General features: G+C 47.1%; 1 long non-coding RNA gene across 1 annotated transcript in view; it reads left to right on the top strand.

The window, feature by feature from the left end:
- The window catches only part of LOC135904323 (uncharacterized), a 36,932-nt gene extending 35,274 nt beyond the window's left edge, over positions 1 to 1,658 (top strand). Inside the window, exon 3 of the long non-coding RNA XR_010565095.1 lies at positions 1,092 to 1,658. This is a non-coding gene — a long non-coding RNA (uncharacterized lncRNA). The remainder of the gene's footprint in view (positions 1 to 1,091) is intronic.
- The last annotated feature ends 15,135 nt before the right edge of the window (positions 1,659 to 16,793 follow it).

Below are 16,793 nucleotides of genomic sequence, written 5' to 3'. Positions count from 1 at the left end.
CACACGGCAATCGAGATTATAAACATGCAGGGTGATAATGCAGCACAAATTATATATTACGGTAGAGCGCGGTACAAATATCATATGGGCTTTTAAAAGTGCACCGACATTTACGATAATTCCCTAATGCGAATTTTCAGCGCAGCTCTTAAGGTGTTTCGAATTCGCGATGTATTGTGGCAAATAATTCACTTCTGTACGGTTGCGTCCTGTCGGCGCCGGTGGCGCTGTGCCACGCTCGGGCACTTCTTTTAGCAGAAGGGGCAGGCGAAGCTTTTCCGCTAGATGCGTCGCGAAGTAGCGCATGCGCAGTGAGTCTGAAGCCCACACCAGCGCTTTGTTTCCACAACGTGGCTGTTTGGGCGCGTTGGTACGAGAGGACGAATATTTCAAGCGAACAAACAGACGAGGACGGTGCATGTGGAGTGAGATACACGACCGCTACATCTATCTCCATTTCACTGTCCTCGTCTGGTTGTGCACTTGGTTTTTGTTTCCATATATGGTATCGGTGGACACGCTCGGCGTATGCCTGGTCGCTGCCGTGGAGCGCGTCTCCTGCACCACTCCGCTTTCCGGCTCACCAGTTCGCCAAGCTTTTCCTCCGCTTTCCTCCTCAAACTGCCGCTGCACTATCCTCCCCAGCTTTCCACCTCGTGCCGTCCACTCTCGGCGTCTTTAAACCCCGCTGTGCTCGTTCGCTCAGTTACGCCGACCGACACCGACCCTCAACGCAGGAACGGGCCCCTAAGAGCTACGCTCTAAAAATAAAAGCTAGGTTTAGCGTCAAAGCGCGGGCAAAAATTATTCCCGAACCGCCCATTAAGGCATGCCTCATTTTGAGGTCATGGAGGCGGTACATAAAATCCAGGAAATATTTTTATTTGATGGCTTCGAGCATATGTTCTTCGTGGATGCCATGGAATTAGGCTGGATTCAACTACTTGTCTGTCAAACAGATAGCCACCACGTTGCCGTACGTTCGTGACAAGCTGCAAATGTTGAAAATGCGTTTAGCTGATCTCAACTACTTGCGTCACCTTCGTAGCGTCCTGCAATAAATTTTTATTTCGATTTTGCTCTTTTCGTAGGCTTGGGAATCGGATTCATGGAGAATACGATGGCGGTGACTGTAGCGACCTCGTTCCTGGAACATCAGTCTTTCGCAATGGGTTTGAAAGACGGCGGGCGCACCTTGGCTGTTCTTGTTTTCCCCTCCCTTGTATCCCGTTTAAATTCAGTATACGGCGTCCGCAGCACGCTAGCACTTTGTGGAGCGCTTCTTATGCACGTAACCGTGCTAGTGTTAGCGCTGCGGCGGTGCCCGGCTATGGGACGACAGCATTTTGGCCCCACTAATACCGAAACTACGTGTGCCGTGACACCTAGGTCAATGGAAAGCAGGCGCCATTGCAAAGAATCATTCCATGGCAACACGAGCACAACAAACGTAGCAACTATGAATTATAAGTCCTGTAAAAACTTTGAGAGAGCATCCACACGCCAGGAAAATAACGTTGTGCTGTTTGAAATGGCTAAGCCGATTCCACATAGCGAAATAAACATATACGCTCAGAAGAAAGACACTGGTGGCGCCCCATCAGCACCAGCAAACACTACCCCAAAAGGCAGCATGAATCCCGTAGAGCAACTTCATGGGCATGATAGTACTGTCTCTGTGACTCCACAAGCACCTGAGTGCGTGCCAGGCTTTGCTAATGTTTTCCCGCCGCAAGCTGTGAACACCCATCTGCAGAATAATGCAATTTCATCGCTGAGAAGCAACGTTGAAAGAGTCCGCCCTGATGAAGACAAAAAAACGGCCTTTCCGTCAGCAAGCAACTCCGGACTGCTCCTTCTACTTACTGACCCAAGGTTTTACGTACTCGTGTTCCAAAATACGGTGATGAATTACTCAGCAATTACATTTAGAACGATAATAGTAGACTACGCAAGGGACAAGGGTGTGCCCTTGGCTCATGCCGAGTTGGTGGGAACATACTGCGCGGCCTCCGACCTGCTTGTAGGCCACATTGCGCTGCCATACCTATCCGACCGCGGATTTGTGAACCGAACCTTGCTTGCGTCGATAACGTTTGCCCTTCTTTCGGCAGCAATGTTTGCCGTAAGCGTTTCTCGAGGTCTAGTATCTTTCATCGGCTTATTTGCAGTAATGTCCCTATTCATGGCGGCGACATCGTCATTCTCGCCATTGTTGATCACCGGTTATGTTGGTCCTTGCCGGGTTCCCCTAATCTGGGGTGCCTCAGGACTTGTGACAGGTCCTCTTCTCTTGGCGACACCCGTAATAACTGGTAAGTGCGCTCCTTTTTGTTCCTTTTTGGCGGTGCTTTGTCTTACGACTTACGGTGCTCTGAATGTTACGATTTCGAACTTCTGAAAGGTTTAGAACCTTAGCGGCATTCAGCCTTCCCATTCCGTTAATTTTATGCGAAGCATATTACGAGAGCTCAACCCAGCTCCTCAGGCGCGGCGGTGTCGCCTTCAATACCACGTGGCACCGTGACGTCACGACAGAGGAGAAACGGGGCTCCAACTCGCACCGTCGCTCGCGGCGTCGCCATGGCGTCGCGGTGGTATATAAGCAGCTGCGCTTGTTTCTAGGTGGCTTTGGCTCAACTCTTGCAAGATGGGCTGGGTGGGAAACGAACCAGGGTCTCCAGAGTGTGAGACGGAGACGCTACCACTGAGCCACGAGCACGATGCTTCAAAGCGGTACAAAAGCGCCTCTAGTGAATGCGGTATTGCCTTAGAAACGAGCTGTTTGCTCAGGCGTGCGTCGCTTGCTCAGGCGCACATTTCGTTGCAGCGCCGGACGCGGCGTTGCTCGACGCTCACCGCGTCCAATGCGGGGCGCGTAGTCGCTGCGCCGTAGCCCATTGTCTTACACCCCTTGGCGGGTCGACGGGAACGCTGTCGCGTTCCACTCTTGAAGGCGAAGCAGAGTAACGCATGAGTTGTTTCTTCGTCTAGCCGAACCAAATATAGCCAAGCAACAGTAGTTCACCAGGCTAAACAGTGGTTCAACAACTAAAATAATGGCTAGTATGCTTCGCATCCTGGGCTTAACCTTAGCTAAGCCACAGCCATTTTTTTTAAATATGCTCTACCGAACAAATTCTGTCTTCAACGATCGAAACAAATTTATGTAACAATAAGGGGCGAAATTTGTCTATTCTGGCGCCTGCTATGTGAGCTAATTTCAAATGCAAACAGAGACAGAATGCTTTGGGCGAAATAGCGGTAAAGCCGAACCTAGTGCAAGGCCTAGCTTGCACTAGGCCTTGAATACTTCGATGGCTCGTCATCCTAATATCCGGGAACCCAACATCACCCCGGGAGAAGCCACTCTCCTAGAGAAAGACATAACTTATGGATGAGATAGCGAAGGCACAAACTGGTTCCCTCCTGCACGCAAACGTATGCTCCAAATACGCACCAAGTGACGACCTCTAGCACGTGTAGCACAAGCTGCGAATGCGACCGCATGAATTCTCTTAGGATACGCAAAGGCCAGGAGCGTCCCACCTCTGCCAGTTAATAAACTCATCTTTGTAATCATAGCCACATCATAGTCATTTCATAGTTCCTGAAATTAGTGTGGCTGTTTAGCTATTTGCCACAACCCGGCAGCATCTCACAGCCTGTATTAGGACACAGCAGAAGCTCGTGGTACACAGCACCCAGGCTAAGGTACCACAGACGCACGCTAATTGGTAGAGCTACTCAGGCTATGCTCTTTACAACACGAAGTTCAAACATTTGTCGGAGCCCCGGTATTCAAATTTCCGCCACTGAAACGACTACTCCATCTGTCATCACACTCGGCATCCATAAAATATTTGTCGGGGATTTTATGTGCACGAATGAATTATGAGGCACGTCGAGGTGGTAGACTCGGCAATAATTTTGACCGGGTGGATTTTTTTAACACGCACCAAACATAAGTGCATGAGTGGTTCTTAATTTCGTTCGCCCCCATCGAACTGCCGTGGTCGCAGCGGCCAAGATGATGCTCGGATTAAACCATGCCAGAAATGCAAATTTCATCGCTCCGTCGGCATATACATGCAACCACCACTATCAAAACACCAACTCAAGCCACGAACTCCATGTTTTATCTTGTACATTCACCCAACTCGATAACACATAAAGGCCGCCACCTGCGAACCTTGTAATAGCGATCATGGACTACCACTTTAAAATAAATCGCAGCCCGCATGTCCCCTCGACATCTGGAAATGTAACTGGGGAGAGTACCATTGCAAAATGGTGCGCTTATTTAATTTCTCACCGCCGAAGCTGAAGCACCTATCCTGAAGGAAACCAACTGCTTTTTCCTGCCAGGCTGCACAACATATAGCAACACGCACGATGCCTCCAGCACTTGGTAGCTTCGCTGGTGACCAAATGGATCACAGTAATCGAGAACACACTTATCCAGCCACATGCCCCTTGTCGCACCTAACTGATCCTCATCTTTCGTACTTAATGCATTCTCAACCACAACACCACACCCCAAAATCTTCGCAATGCCATTGATTCTCTCTTTCCGGCGGTCATGGAAATCCTTAAGTACGTAATCATTATCAGTGGCTTCAGCACTGTCCAACTGGAACTTGCCTTTAAGTCTGATAATGCTTGTCAGCGAAAGCTAGCCCTCAATAACTCATTGAATGGAGCAGTCCAATTCGCACAAATCGGGGTAATGATCTATGTCGCGACACCACTCCAGTCCTGAATGTGGTCAGGGGGTTGCTCACTGTCACTGGGCGAACTTATTTGTCACGTTGTAGCGGCGGTGAACAACCACACAGTATAGCAAGAACGGTGAGTCACTAAACTAACTAACTATTAGGGGACTCCTCAAGCTCGTCTGTGTCAGCAGGTCTTTGGTGTACTGCGACACAACGCACACAACGCACACCATCACCCGAGCACCTGATGGTTGGACCCTCCCGGTGTAGCTGTGCCTGGCTTGGTCGTGTCTGGGGAAAGGGGGATACTGGGAGTTGATCCAATACGGGCGTTCGGACCTTTAAAGGGACTGAAAACTGGGTAGAATGTGTTGCGAGACGTTGATGAAATGAAATTACCATGATTTATATTGATAGAATCTAGTGGCCTGTTCGCAATCTAAATAGGAAAACAATTTTAAATTAGCAAATAAAGTCTCAAAACCAGTAAGTGGCGAGGCCTGGCGGCGAAGTATTCGCACTTCAGATGTAGTCTTTGATGTTACTGTGCGTAAGCCGGCTGTTATTAAGTACATCGTAATTATTGCCTAAAATTGCCGTTTCTATTGATTAGAGACTTACGCTTTATTCTTTGCTTCGGAAATCAAAAGCACACACATTACGACAACACGCAAAACTGCGTATAACGTGTTAGAGCGTCGTTTTGCTCTCGATCCGATTGTTTTCGTTTTGAGGAATGAAATACCAAAGCATTAGGACAGGAAAGCCCAAAGACATGTATCTGTTATTGCACAAACACTTCTCTAATAAATTACGTAGGTGACCAAAAAGACAGCATAGACAGCTTGTCCCCAGTTCCCTTTTATTTACAAGAAACAAATCTAGACACCAAAACCAGAGTTTTTAACAAGGTTTTTCCGTTTTTTGAAAACACCGGGAATACACCAACCGACTGTCTCCAGGAGTTGCCGTCTCCTACTCCTACTCCTACCCAAGAAGTTAAATTTAATACGCGTTTCGAAGCGGTTGCCGTGACTATTCCTTGTTTTAAAACAGTAACAGTCTGTTCTTTCCACTTCCCACCGCGAAAGTATAAGTGTGAAAGAACTTGAAAATATGATTGAGCAGCTACCGGACCCTTTTACGCTTGTAGGTGATTTTAGCGCCTATTGTCGTCTTTGAGGAAATAAGAAAACTGACCAAAGAGGAGAACTCATAGAATATCTGTTCCTATCTAAGAACATCTGTCTTTTAACTTCAGGAGCACCTGCTTACTTTTCACCTACATCACGTATCTTTAGCTGTCTTATTTATCTCTCTGTTCACCTGCTCTTTTTATTAATTTTAACTGGGAACTGTTGGACAATCCATACAGCAGTGACCACTTACTTGCCATAATCAAAGTGGCGTCAACTTTACCCATCATCACCTGCAGTCCGCGTCGTTGGAAAATCCAAATGGCAGACTGGCCGCTTTTCACATGAACAGTCAATCCTGGAAGAACATTTTTCAGCCCATCTAGGTGTCGATAAGTTTAATGAATTATTTACTAATTACATAATCACAGTAGCTAAAAGAGCTATAACCCAATCTACTGGAGAACATTGAGAGAAACTAAGCCCCTGGTGGACAGACGAATGTACTGTAGCAAAAAGAAAAGAAGACTTTGTGGTGACTAAATCAGAACAAGTAGTGGATTTCTTTAAAGACTGTCAAAACAGAGATATGGTCGCTTTTTCTATTGACTTAAAAGATCTGTACTATTCCCTCCCACAGAATGACGTGATGCAATGTGTATCTGATAGCATTGACAAGTTTGGGGCGGTTCGTTTTCAGAACGCTTGTGGTTTAACTAACGACAGATTTTTAGAACTTCTTCGTTTTTATGTTAACTCGACTTACGCGACTTGGGAAGGAAATGTTGTCAAACAAAAAGATGGCATATGCATTGGGTCATGTATTGCTCCCTGCTTAAGTGACTTGTTTCTAGCTAACCGTGACCAGGTTCTTGATGAACGTCTAAAAAATGACACCGATGTCGCGAAAGTGTTCAGATTCGTTGACGATTTTCTAATCATTCTAAATAACAAATCACACAATTTTGACTCGCTGGTTTCAAAAACCGTAACCTCATTCACTAAAGTGTTGTCCCCTTTGTCTTTGACACATGAAGTCCCCATAGGCAATTTCATAAGGTTTTTAGACTTGGGTTTATACTTTTATCCACAAATGACATGCTGGAGTTATCAGCCGAGAGGCAATAAGCCTGTCCTACCATTTCATTCTGCTCATTCAAAACTTGTAAAACGCGCAGTAGTGACTTCGTGTTTCAACAATTCTTTGACGAAGTCATGTGACCACAAAATGGAAGCCAGTCTCAAAGAGCAGGCCAAGCGCCTGGCAGATTCTGGTTACCCGATGCGCATGCTAACTTCTGTCGCGGAGGGCTTAAGCAAAAAATGCAAAAACGCGTCGAATGCAAGTAGTACCAATGCTAGAGCAAAGAAAGTTGCTGTGGTGCCTTACATTCATTGCTTTTCTCATAATCTCAGAAGAATAGCGGCGAAATCGGGAGTAGACGTAGTTTTCTCTGCCCCTGAGCGTCTACAGAAGCTGTGCAAACAGGTTAACACAGAAAATAACAGAAGGCCCTCATGTTCTACCCAACATCGCCAACAATTTGTAACCTGTACTCATAACGTTGTCTATGCCATCCCACTTTCTTGCGGAAATACGTATATTGGTCAAACCGGCAGATGCATCAACGATAGATTAAGGGAGCATCAATACAATGTCAATAAGGTAATCTCGGGTCACTTGGGCATTCACTGCCGAGATTGTTCCTGCAAGCCCATGTTTGAAAGCACTTCCGTTCTGTATAAGGCTCATAGCAGGATGACGAGGGAGATTGTAGAGGCACACGAGATAGCAAAATTACAGCAAAAGTGCGTAAGCAAACCTTCGGTATCACTTTCGGAAAAGGAGATACGATTCCTTGGCTTGTCTTCGGGACAATTGTAGTAGACGTTTTTTTCCCCTTTTTTTCCCTTGCCTTGCACACGTGTCCGGTTCAACGAAATGTACCACTCAATGTTCTTTTTTGCTGTCACGTTTGTTTCCGCTCGCACGGTATATATTTATCGATGCGTGCGAAAATAAAATGTATAGTTGAAAGTGAAGCGCTGTGTCTGTGTATCTGTTTCTTTCTTCGTCCTCGTCCAAGTCGCGCTTGTACACTCTACCATGGACTAAAATAAGGCCTGGGGCAATCTTCGTAGATGCCCAACTTACAACAACCTTCTTAACTTGGAACAGAAAAATCCCATGCACCATACATTTGTAGACAAGCCGGAAAACCCTTGCCAGAAGTATGTCTTCTCAATTAATAGTTCAGTCACATCCAAACGCATGTGGGAACAGGTAAAGGCAGATACCAAAGAGTTGAATGCCTCGTGGTCAACGGCCAGGTCTTTGAGACCAATGCGTACAAATCGGCACCGGACCTAACTTCCAAAGGAGTCATCGGGGATATACCTCTCCAAGATTCACCCCAGGACATCACCTCCACGGTCGATATCCCAAAGAATCCTACGGCAGTCGCTGCGAAACGACTCAGAAATACCACCACGGTCATAATGCTGTTTCCTGGACTGAAAGTTCCCACCTTCGCCCGCTACCGAGGCGCACTCAGCAGGTGCGCTTATTACAGAAAACAAGAGGACATGTGCCACCAATGCGGTACACTGAATCACCGCATAGACGTGTGCCGCAGACCGCAGTACCACATCTGTAGAGGCTGCGGCACGGCCAACCCAGGTCCCGACCACGAGTGTAGCCCCCGTTGCCAACTTTGCGGGGGTGAGCACTTAAGAGCCGATAAGAACTGCAAGGCTCGCTTCAAGACGCCATATATAGTCAAGAGACGACGATGCGAAAGACAACGACAACAGGAAGACGAATTCCTAGCGTAGGAGGCTACGAGGGAACCAGATGGACACCCTTCCCGAGATACCAGGCCCCCTTCGGGCTCGAGGGCCCGCTCGGGAAGCAGAAAGTACAGATCACGGAGGCACAAACGGACAGGTCCGAACCAGATCCATGAGCCATGCGCGATCGTGGTCCCGCTGCAGGGGAGACAGTCCGGCGGTCTAAGAGGCGACCAACAAGGGGAGCTGGACAGACGCAGTCAAAGGCTCGTCGGACCGCGGCGGATCTTAGGAGACTGCATTTTCTAGGGAAATAGCAGAAATGAGACGGGAAAATGCACAGTTAAGAGAAGTTATCTCCCACCTCCCGAGATAAATCCAGGAACTTAAGAATAGTCGAAGGACAGAGATATCTTCCCGTTCGAGTACTTGTAGGGGAGGTGCAGCTACAGTAACCCCTTATACTCGCATGGAGGAGGGCGGCAGCCCTCCGCCACCTAAGAGAAAGGCTCCGGCTGTTAGCCGCGAAACCGGATCGCCGCCAGCCGACCTAGGACAGAAATTAAGAGAAATGCGAAATTTACTCAAAGAACAAGCAGAAGGCTTCCGTAACATCACGCTGGTGGTCTCCACCATAATGTCGAGACTTGAGCAACTCGAAAACAACGCGGCCAACCCAAGTCTTATGGTAGCTAAACTGCACCGAGTTACCACAGCAGGGGCCCCCACAACTGGAGTAGCATCTAATTAATTACACAACGCCACTACACACACCGTAGCAGCATCCGGGGCCGTTATGATCGCATCTCCACGACCAGAGCGAAATCGGCAAACACGGTTAAAGAGGTGCGTGGACGATATGGCAGTGGCATTGCAGGAGTTACGCCGCGAAAGAAAGCAGTCCCGCAACAACACCTTAAAAGCAGATTGAAACCCAACGTTACAATGTTGCAAGAGACACACGAATTAGTAAACCTAATATGTTACCGAGCCATTGGTCCCCCGTTCGGGGAGAATTGCGCGGTAACTACTTTAGTGAGGAAAGGTTTAGTGCTCATTCTTCACGACATTAGGGTAGCACAGATCGATGGAGTATTCGTAGAAATCGTACTCAAAAGCAAGAGCCAATTCAGCGCGTGCATCCTCGATCTATACAGCAACCCCGCGCACATACTACAGCGCTTCCTGACCCTTTTTAGGAGGGCCGCCGACATTGCGGGCTCCCACCCTCTACTAATCGGGGGAGACTTTAACGCCCAGGTCGGAGCGTGGGGCTACACCTACACTAGTACCAAAGGCAAGGCTTTAGGCAGGACGAACAGGAGACAGGCCTGACTCTCATCACCGAACCCAGCTCCCCCACCAGAAGGGGAACGGGGCTGGCAAGAGACACCACGCCAGACCTAGCATTATTCAAGAAGACGAGAGGAGCCAGATGGAAAAACACGTGAGAAGACCGTACTGGTGACCACAAAACTCTCGAAACAAAATTATCGGTGAATTTAAAGGTCGAACCCTACAAAACTTTCAAATGGAAGAACTGGGACTCGTTCCAGAAGAATAGAGCCGGAATGACGCACGCGCTTATCACAGACATTCAACAATGAGCCTAAAAATTGATGGCTGATGTCAATGAAGCAACAAAGACGGTGACGCCAGAACTCCCCGTCGAGAAGATTGACAGCGTCCTGGCGCATATGTGGGAGGCCAAACGATCGCTACAGGCCAGGTGGCAAAAACAGACACTCAACAAAGAAATAGGAGAACACTTTAGAACTCTTCGCAAACAGCAATGGGATGGGACATGCAACGCGTTGGACGGACGGATTGACGGACGGACGCTAGGCCCGACCAAGACCAAGACTATACATATAGAAACCATGCTCAGGATAAGACACACGCGAAGGCCAACGAAAAAATCCTTTACGAACTCCACGACAGATATGCCCCGCAGAACTCTGCTACTCCACACGAGGAATGCACGGAAAACGAAACTTCTCTCTGGACAGAGACTTTGACGAGGTGAAAATCTCGGCCGCTTTGCAAACGCTCAAAAGCAAGTCGGCCCTGGGAACGGATGGCGTAACTGACAAGACTCTTCGTAGCTCGGATAACGAGACCATCTCCCAGTTGACCAACTACATTAATGATTGCTGTAACCGACGATCCATCCCCGACCAGTGGAAAAGAGCAAAAATGTAGCTCATCCCCGAACCAGGGAAACCCCCATATCTCGCCAACCTTCGACCATCCTAGGATTAGACCCCGAGAAAGCCTTCTACAACGCGGCTCACACAGCCATGCTGCGTAGCATTGCCGCACTCAATCTAGGAAACCGAGCGTACAGCTACGCTGAGGATTTCTTCACAAACAGGAAAGTGTCCTTTACGCTGGGCAAGTTTGCGTCCGAAGACAAAAAACATTTGCAGCGTAGGCACCACGCAAGCCTCGGTGATTTCGCCAATGCTCTCTGATCTAATTATGATCTGCCTCCCTGATCGCCTCAACGCCATCGAGGGAGTGCATCATACCATATACTCACACATTACCATCTGTGTATGCGAGGGAAGCGGCGGAGAAATCGAGCCGTGGTTACAGACAGCGGTCGAGATGACGGAATGGTAGCTCGTTACAGCCGGTCTCGTCTGCTCGCCCAGAAAAGTCCAAACTTTCTCATCTTCCACGCGACGCTGAGGGGAAGATGGTTACATCCTTACATCCAACATACTGCATACGAAGACATTTGCGTACGCACCAAAAACGGACAACAAATACCCAGAGTGAAGAAGATGAAGGTGCGCGGACTCATAGAATCCAACGGAGAAACGGTCAGGAATTTCGACACTAAGATCACGAACGCGATGAGGCTCATCAGAGCAATCACCAACGGACATCAGGGTATGAGGCAGGCCAGCGTCGTCGCACTCATAGGCTCCTTTGTCATTAGTCGCATCGCCTACGTGGCCGCGTACCACAACTGGTAAACGGCGGAAAAGACCAAACTGAACAACCTCATCAGAAGAGCACACAAGATGGCACAGGACCTCACAGGTAGCACTATGATGGAACTTCTGCTACATCTGGGCGTCCACAATACGTTTGAAGAGTTAATAGAGGCACAGCAATGCTCGCAACTCGAGAAATAACGAGGATACGAAAGGGCAGGAGTATCCTGGGCAAGCTCGGGATAACGTATCACAAGCAGCACGGCGACGAAACATCTCTCCCAAGCTCGATCAGGGAGAAGCGCCAGGTGGCTAATCTACCCAAGAACACGAACCTCGAATTCAATCAAGGTCGAAGAGAGAGTAGAGCCAAGGCTTTACAGCAAGCCTCCATTAGGGAAAAGGAAGTGCTGTTCGCAGACGCGGCATAACACGAGGATCGACGTGCCTTCGCAGTGGCAGTCCTTAACACCAACAAACATTTGATCAGTTCGCATGGTATACGCGGAAAAAACCCGGAGGTAGCGCAAGAGGCGGCGGCAGTCCTCGCCACCGTTAACCCCTGTGGCAGGTACGTAATTGTGACTCGCAGATGGCAGTCAGAAAGCATTCGTAAGGCAGAATTTCGCCGAAGGCTAAGGCTATGCTCAAAGCCAATACGAACTATGTCATATCCGAGGAGGGGGAACGACACATTATATGGTTCCAGGCTCACACGCCCCCCGACACCCCCGTACCCAACCTCAACTATCGAGGGGGCCCACCCCGTAGCAAGAGGTCTTACATTCTGCGGCCGCATAGAAGAATCCTCTAGGGGGGATGAAAATCCAACGAAGGAATGGACAGAGAGACAAAATGACCAGATACTGTGTCATTACAAAATTTGATGAGAACTCCAGGCGTATTTATCCACCCCCCTCACGCCAAATTCGACAGGGCCCAAGCGACAGACTGGAGGCAGTTACAAACCAAGACCTTGGCCATCCCCGTTCATATCAGGAGGATATATATACCCAGACATCTATTCATACGATAACTGCGAACTATGCTGCAAGGCTCACGCAAGCTGCGGCGCGGTGGACGGCTGCGCTGCGGAGCTCAAACCTCTAAGCTCAAATATGGGCCATCCGGCAAGCCCTGGAGGCGGCGAGGTGACAGGATCTCCGGACTTCCTCGGCGGCGGACTAGGCCCGGCCAACGAATTTGCCGTATTTTCAATAAGGTTGGTACCACCAGCATCACTGATCCTGCACAATTCCTTTCCTTTAAGTCCTGGTTCACAACACTAGACGAAAAAGTAAACTTTCAAGGGGAACACTCCTACAGAATATCAAGTTCAGGCACCTACACGGGCACATTTTGAAAATAGAAAAAAATACGCTCAAAAACCAAGAATACCAACAGATGCATCCAATCAACGGTACAATGCTCCTCTCACACTCCCAGAATTAAGTAATATATTTCTTGCTGAAAAGAAAACTACGGTTGGTATAGACCGCATCCACTGCACCATGCTTACCGACCTATCAGAAACCTCAATAAAAGCATTACTAAAACTCTTTCATAACATCTGGGAAACTGTCGGAATGCCAAAAACATGGAAAAATGCTGTAATTGCACCTTTTCTAAAATCTGGAAAACCCCAACACCCCCCAGCAGCTACCGCTCCATTGCTCTCACCAGCTGTTTGTTAGTCATACGAATGTTTGGTGAAAACCAGATTACGTTTTACCCTCGAAACACAAAATTCCTTAAATAGACATCAGTGTGGTTATGCAAAGCGTTGCTCTACAAATGACTACCTGGCCCGATTATACCATGAAATACGCGATGCCTTTTTACACATACAACACTGCCAAGCTGTATTTTTCGACATGGAGAATTCATATGACATCACATGGACATTCGGCATTTTAAGACACTTAGCAGACTTGGGGATTCGGGGCAAAATGCTGAAGTCCCTTTCTGATTTTATGTCCGATCGAACATTTCAGGTGCGTCTTGGCAGAGTGTTGTCATGTGTATTTACCCAAGAAAATGGTGTGCCTCAGGGCTATGTTTTAATTAGAACGCTGCTTGTAGTTCAAACGAACTCTGCTTTCACGGTCATACCATGTACCCTTATGCATTCTCTTTGCGGTCATGATATCCAAATTGTTTTCAGCGCATCTAACATAACATCTGCACGGCTGATCCAAATCACAAATGGAAACAATGGGCTAATACAAATGGCTTCCGTGTTTCATTTGAAAAAACTGCTGCTATGATGTTCTCTCAGAAGAGGGGCTCACAAACGGATCCCTTGCTAAAACTAGATGAAACGGTACTACCAGTTAAACAAGAGCACATCATTTAAGGGCCATGTTCGATAAAGAGCTAAATTTTCTTCATCATATTATTAACCTACAGGTTCGAACAAATAAGACCCTCAATATCCTAAAGTCCTATCGCGGAAGCGCTGGGGTTCTGACAGTAAATTTCTTGTACATATTTATGGCTCTTTGGTACGAAGCAACCTGGACTATCGATGAGTAGTATATGTTTAGCAAGACACTCGTGCCTTCAGCGGTTAGATCCCGTGCTCCCGTGCATAATAAAGGACTACGCTTAGTAACCAGCATAGGTCAGCAGTGCGACAGAATACTCACTCACTCGCACTCACCTCCACTCACACTCACTGGCACTCACTCGCCCTCACCTACCCTCACATTCACTGGCACTCACTCGCCCTCACCTACCCTCACTCGCACTCACCTCCACTCACACTCACTGGCACTCGCACTCACCTCCACTCACATTCACTGGCACTCACTCGCAATCACATCCAATCGCACTCACTTGCACTCACTTCCACTCACATTCACTGGCACTCACTCGCACTCACCTCCAATCGCACTCACTTGCACTCACCTCCACTCACACTCACTGGAACTCACTGGCACTCACCTGCACTCACAATCACTGGCACCCACTCGCACTTGCACTCACATCAGGTCACACTTTCTGGCACTCACTAACACTCGCACTCACGCCTTTCAAATGAGTGTGAGTGAGTGTGCCGACATATGGAAACTGGTGCCTATAGAACCTCGCCGATTCCCAGTTTGTATTCAGAGAGTAACGAGGCGTCTTTTGATCGCACAAGAGCACAACTCATGTTACGTTCTAAGAGCTAGCTCATCGCCAGATCATATTTGAGATAACATTATCACGCACTGCGACAAACGGCTACACTACACTAACAAGTCAAATACTAAAAGACCACTCATACTTGAATTTGAAAAAAAAATGCCGTGACTACAGTATCCCTAGTGAAGCACTTTCTGTCATACCAACTAGAACAGCTCCTCAGAACGATATTACAAAATATCCACATTTTTCATTGATACATCTAAAAACAAGATATGCCTCGTGAACAGATACTACGGGATTTTCGTACAGTGTAAGACACGTACGACACTTGCATACAATTTTACACCGACGGCTCTAAGATGCCCATTTATGTCGGAAGCAGCCTAACTGAAGGTATCTGGAATCGCATAGTCAGACCACCACAGTTTGGGTCAGTTGTCACTGCTGTGTGTTATGCCCTATTTATTTATTTATTTATTTATTTTACATACTTTCAAGGCTCGTAGGCGCTACAGAAAGGCGTGGTACATACATAGAAATGTAATGCAGAACAAACAATGAAGGAATTGTTAGATGGCATTGACAATAGCAGTCTTGGACCTCGATTGGTCTGTAATAGTGGCAACCGATGTGGGAAGGGGGTTCCAGTCATTGCACTTAGAGGAAAAAACGAGTAATAGTACGCGTTTGTACGATAAGCAGATTGATGACAGTGCACAAGTTTATAAACGCCAAACAGAAAAAATCTATAATTATACAGATTTTTAAGTGCACTTAGGGCCCTGAATACACAATCGCAGTACGAACCAATCATTTGAGCCATCCTACACATGATCACACGCCAAATAAAAGGCCAAACCGTTCGTTTTTGCTGGGACCCAAGCCACATGGTGATCCCCGGAAATGAAAAAGGAGATGAATATATAGCAAGAGCAAGAAATCTAAATGTTTGAAAAGTTAACAAACCTGTAAGGGATGTGATTCAAGCTGTTCGCGAGGCACTATACACTCGAATTGGCCAGGCGACTGGCAACTGACAGACAACAAACTTCAATTCATTAAACCTGTCCTTGGGGAGTGCAAGACGTGCTACCGCCTGGAACGCTTCATAGAAGTAATTCGTTGTCTACTTTGAATAGGCCACACGCGAATCACAAATAATTACTTATTGAGATAGGAGAAACAACCAACATGTGACAAATGCCATCAATCGGTAACAGTAATACACATTCTAATCTTGTGTCCACATCGGAACGCATTGACAAAAGTACTTCCCCGTATTGTTCAAGTCAAACACCCCCTTTCACCCGACGTTGATGTTAGGATATGGTGCACTGATACCTCTTAGTGATGTGATCGGTTATTTAGGCGAAATAGGTTTTTTAATTAAGCTTTAATTATTCCAGGGTATGCTTCATTTACTAACGAAATTTTATCACCTTGTATATGGCGCAGCATATGCTTAGTGGCTTTTGCGCCAATAAAATCAATTTAACTAATTGTCATTTGGCACCCATGACTTGTGCATCTGCATGGTACAAGCTACCAATTTTTATTTCATGAATCATGGAAGCTGAATCGTTCTCCTGCTACTACAAGCTCCTTAAAAAATGATCGTTCATGATTTCATAGTAACGCTTAATTAGTGTAAATTTTTGTCGGTATGCTAGTGGTGAATGAAAGTGAACAATGACAAGTTTCGCGGGTGCATCATTGGGGCCATTGATAATGAAACGAATAGATTTTTTTTGTAAAAGTGAACTTTAAAACATACTGGATTGAGCAGCTGTCCCTCACACGAAATCGCAGTAACTCTTTGTCGAGAGGAAAAGTGAGATGTAGTTGCAGTTCAGCGTGTTAAGGCAACAGGAAACGTACGCTTCATAGTTCCCACTAGCTTGAGCAAAGTGAGTCAGTGAGGCGATCCCAGCCCAGGGTTTAGTGAAAATACACTGCAAGAAAGTTTGCAGTGTACGCATGCTCAATGTTGGTATTTGTTGGTACCGCTCAGGTTGTAGTCCTTCTTTTGAACACGAAATAAAACTGACTTTGTTTCGGAAGTACCTATAGAT

The sequence above is a fragment of the Dermacentor albipictus genome, chromosome 2, assembly GCF_038994185.2.
Source record: "Dermacentor albipictus isolate Rhodes 1998 colony chromosome 2, USDA_Dalb.pri_finalv2, whole genome shotgun sequence".
In the NCBI taxonomy this organism is placed as follows: Eukaryota; Metazoa; Arthropoda; class Arachnida; order Ixodida; family Ixodidae; genus Dermacentor; species Dermacentor albipictus.
Note: the sequence above shows the minus strand (reverse complement) of the source record. Positions and strands in the feature narration are given on the sequence as shown.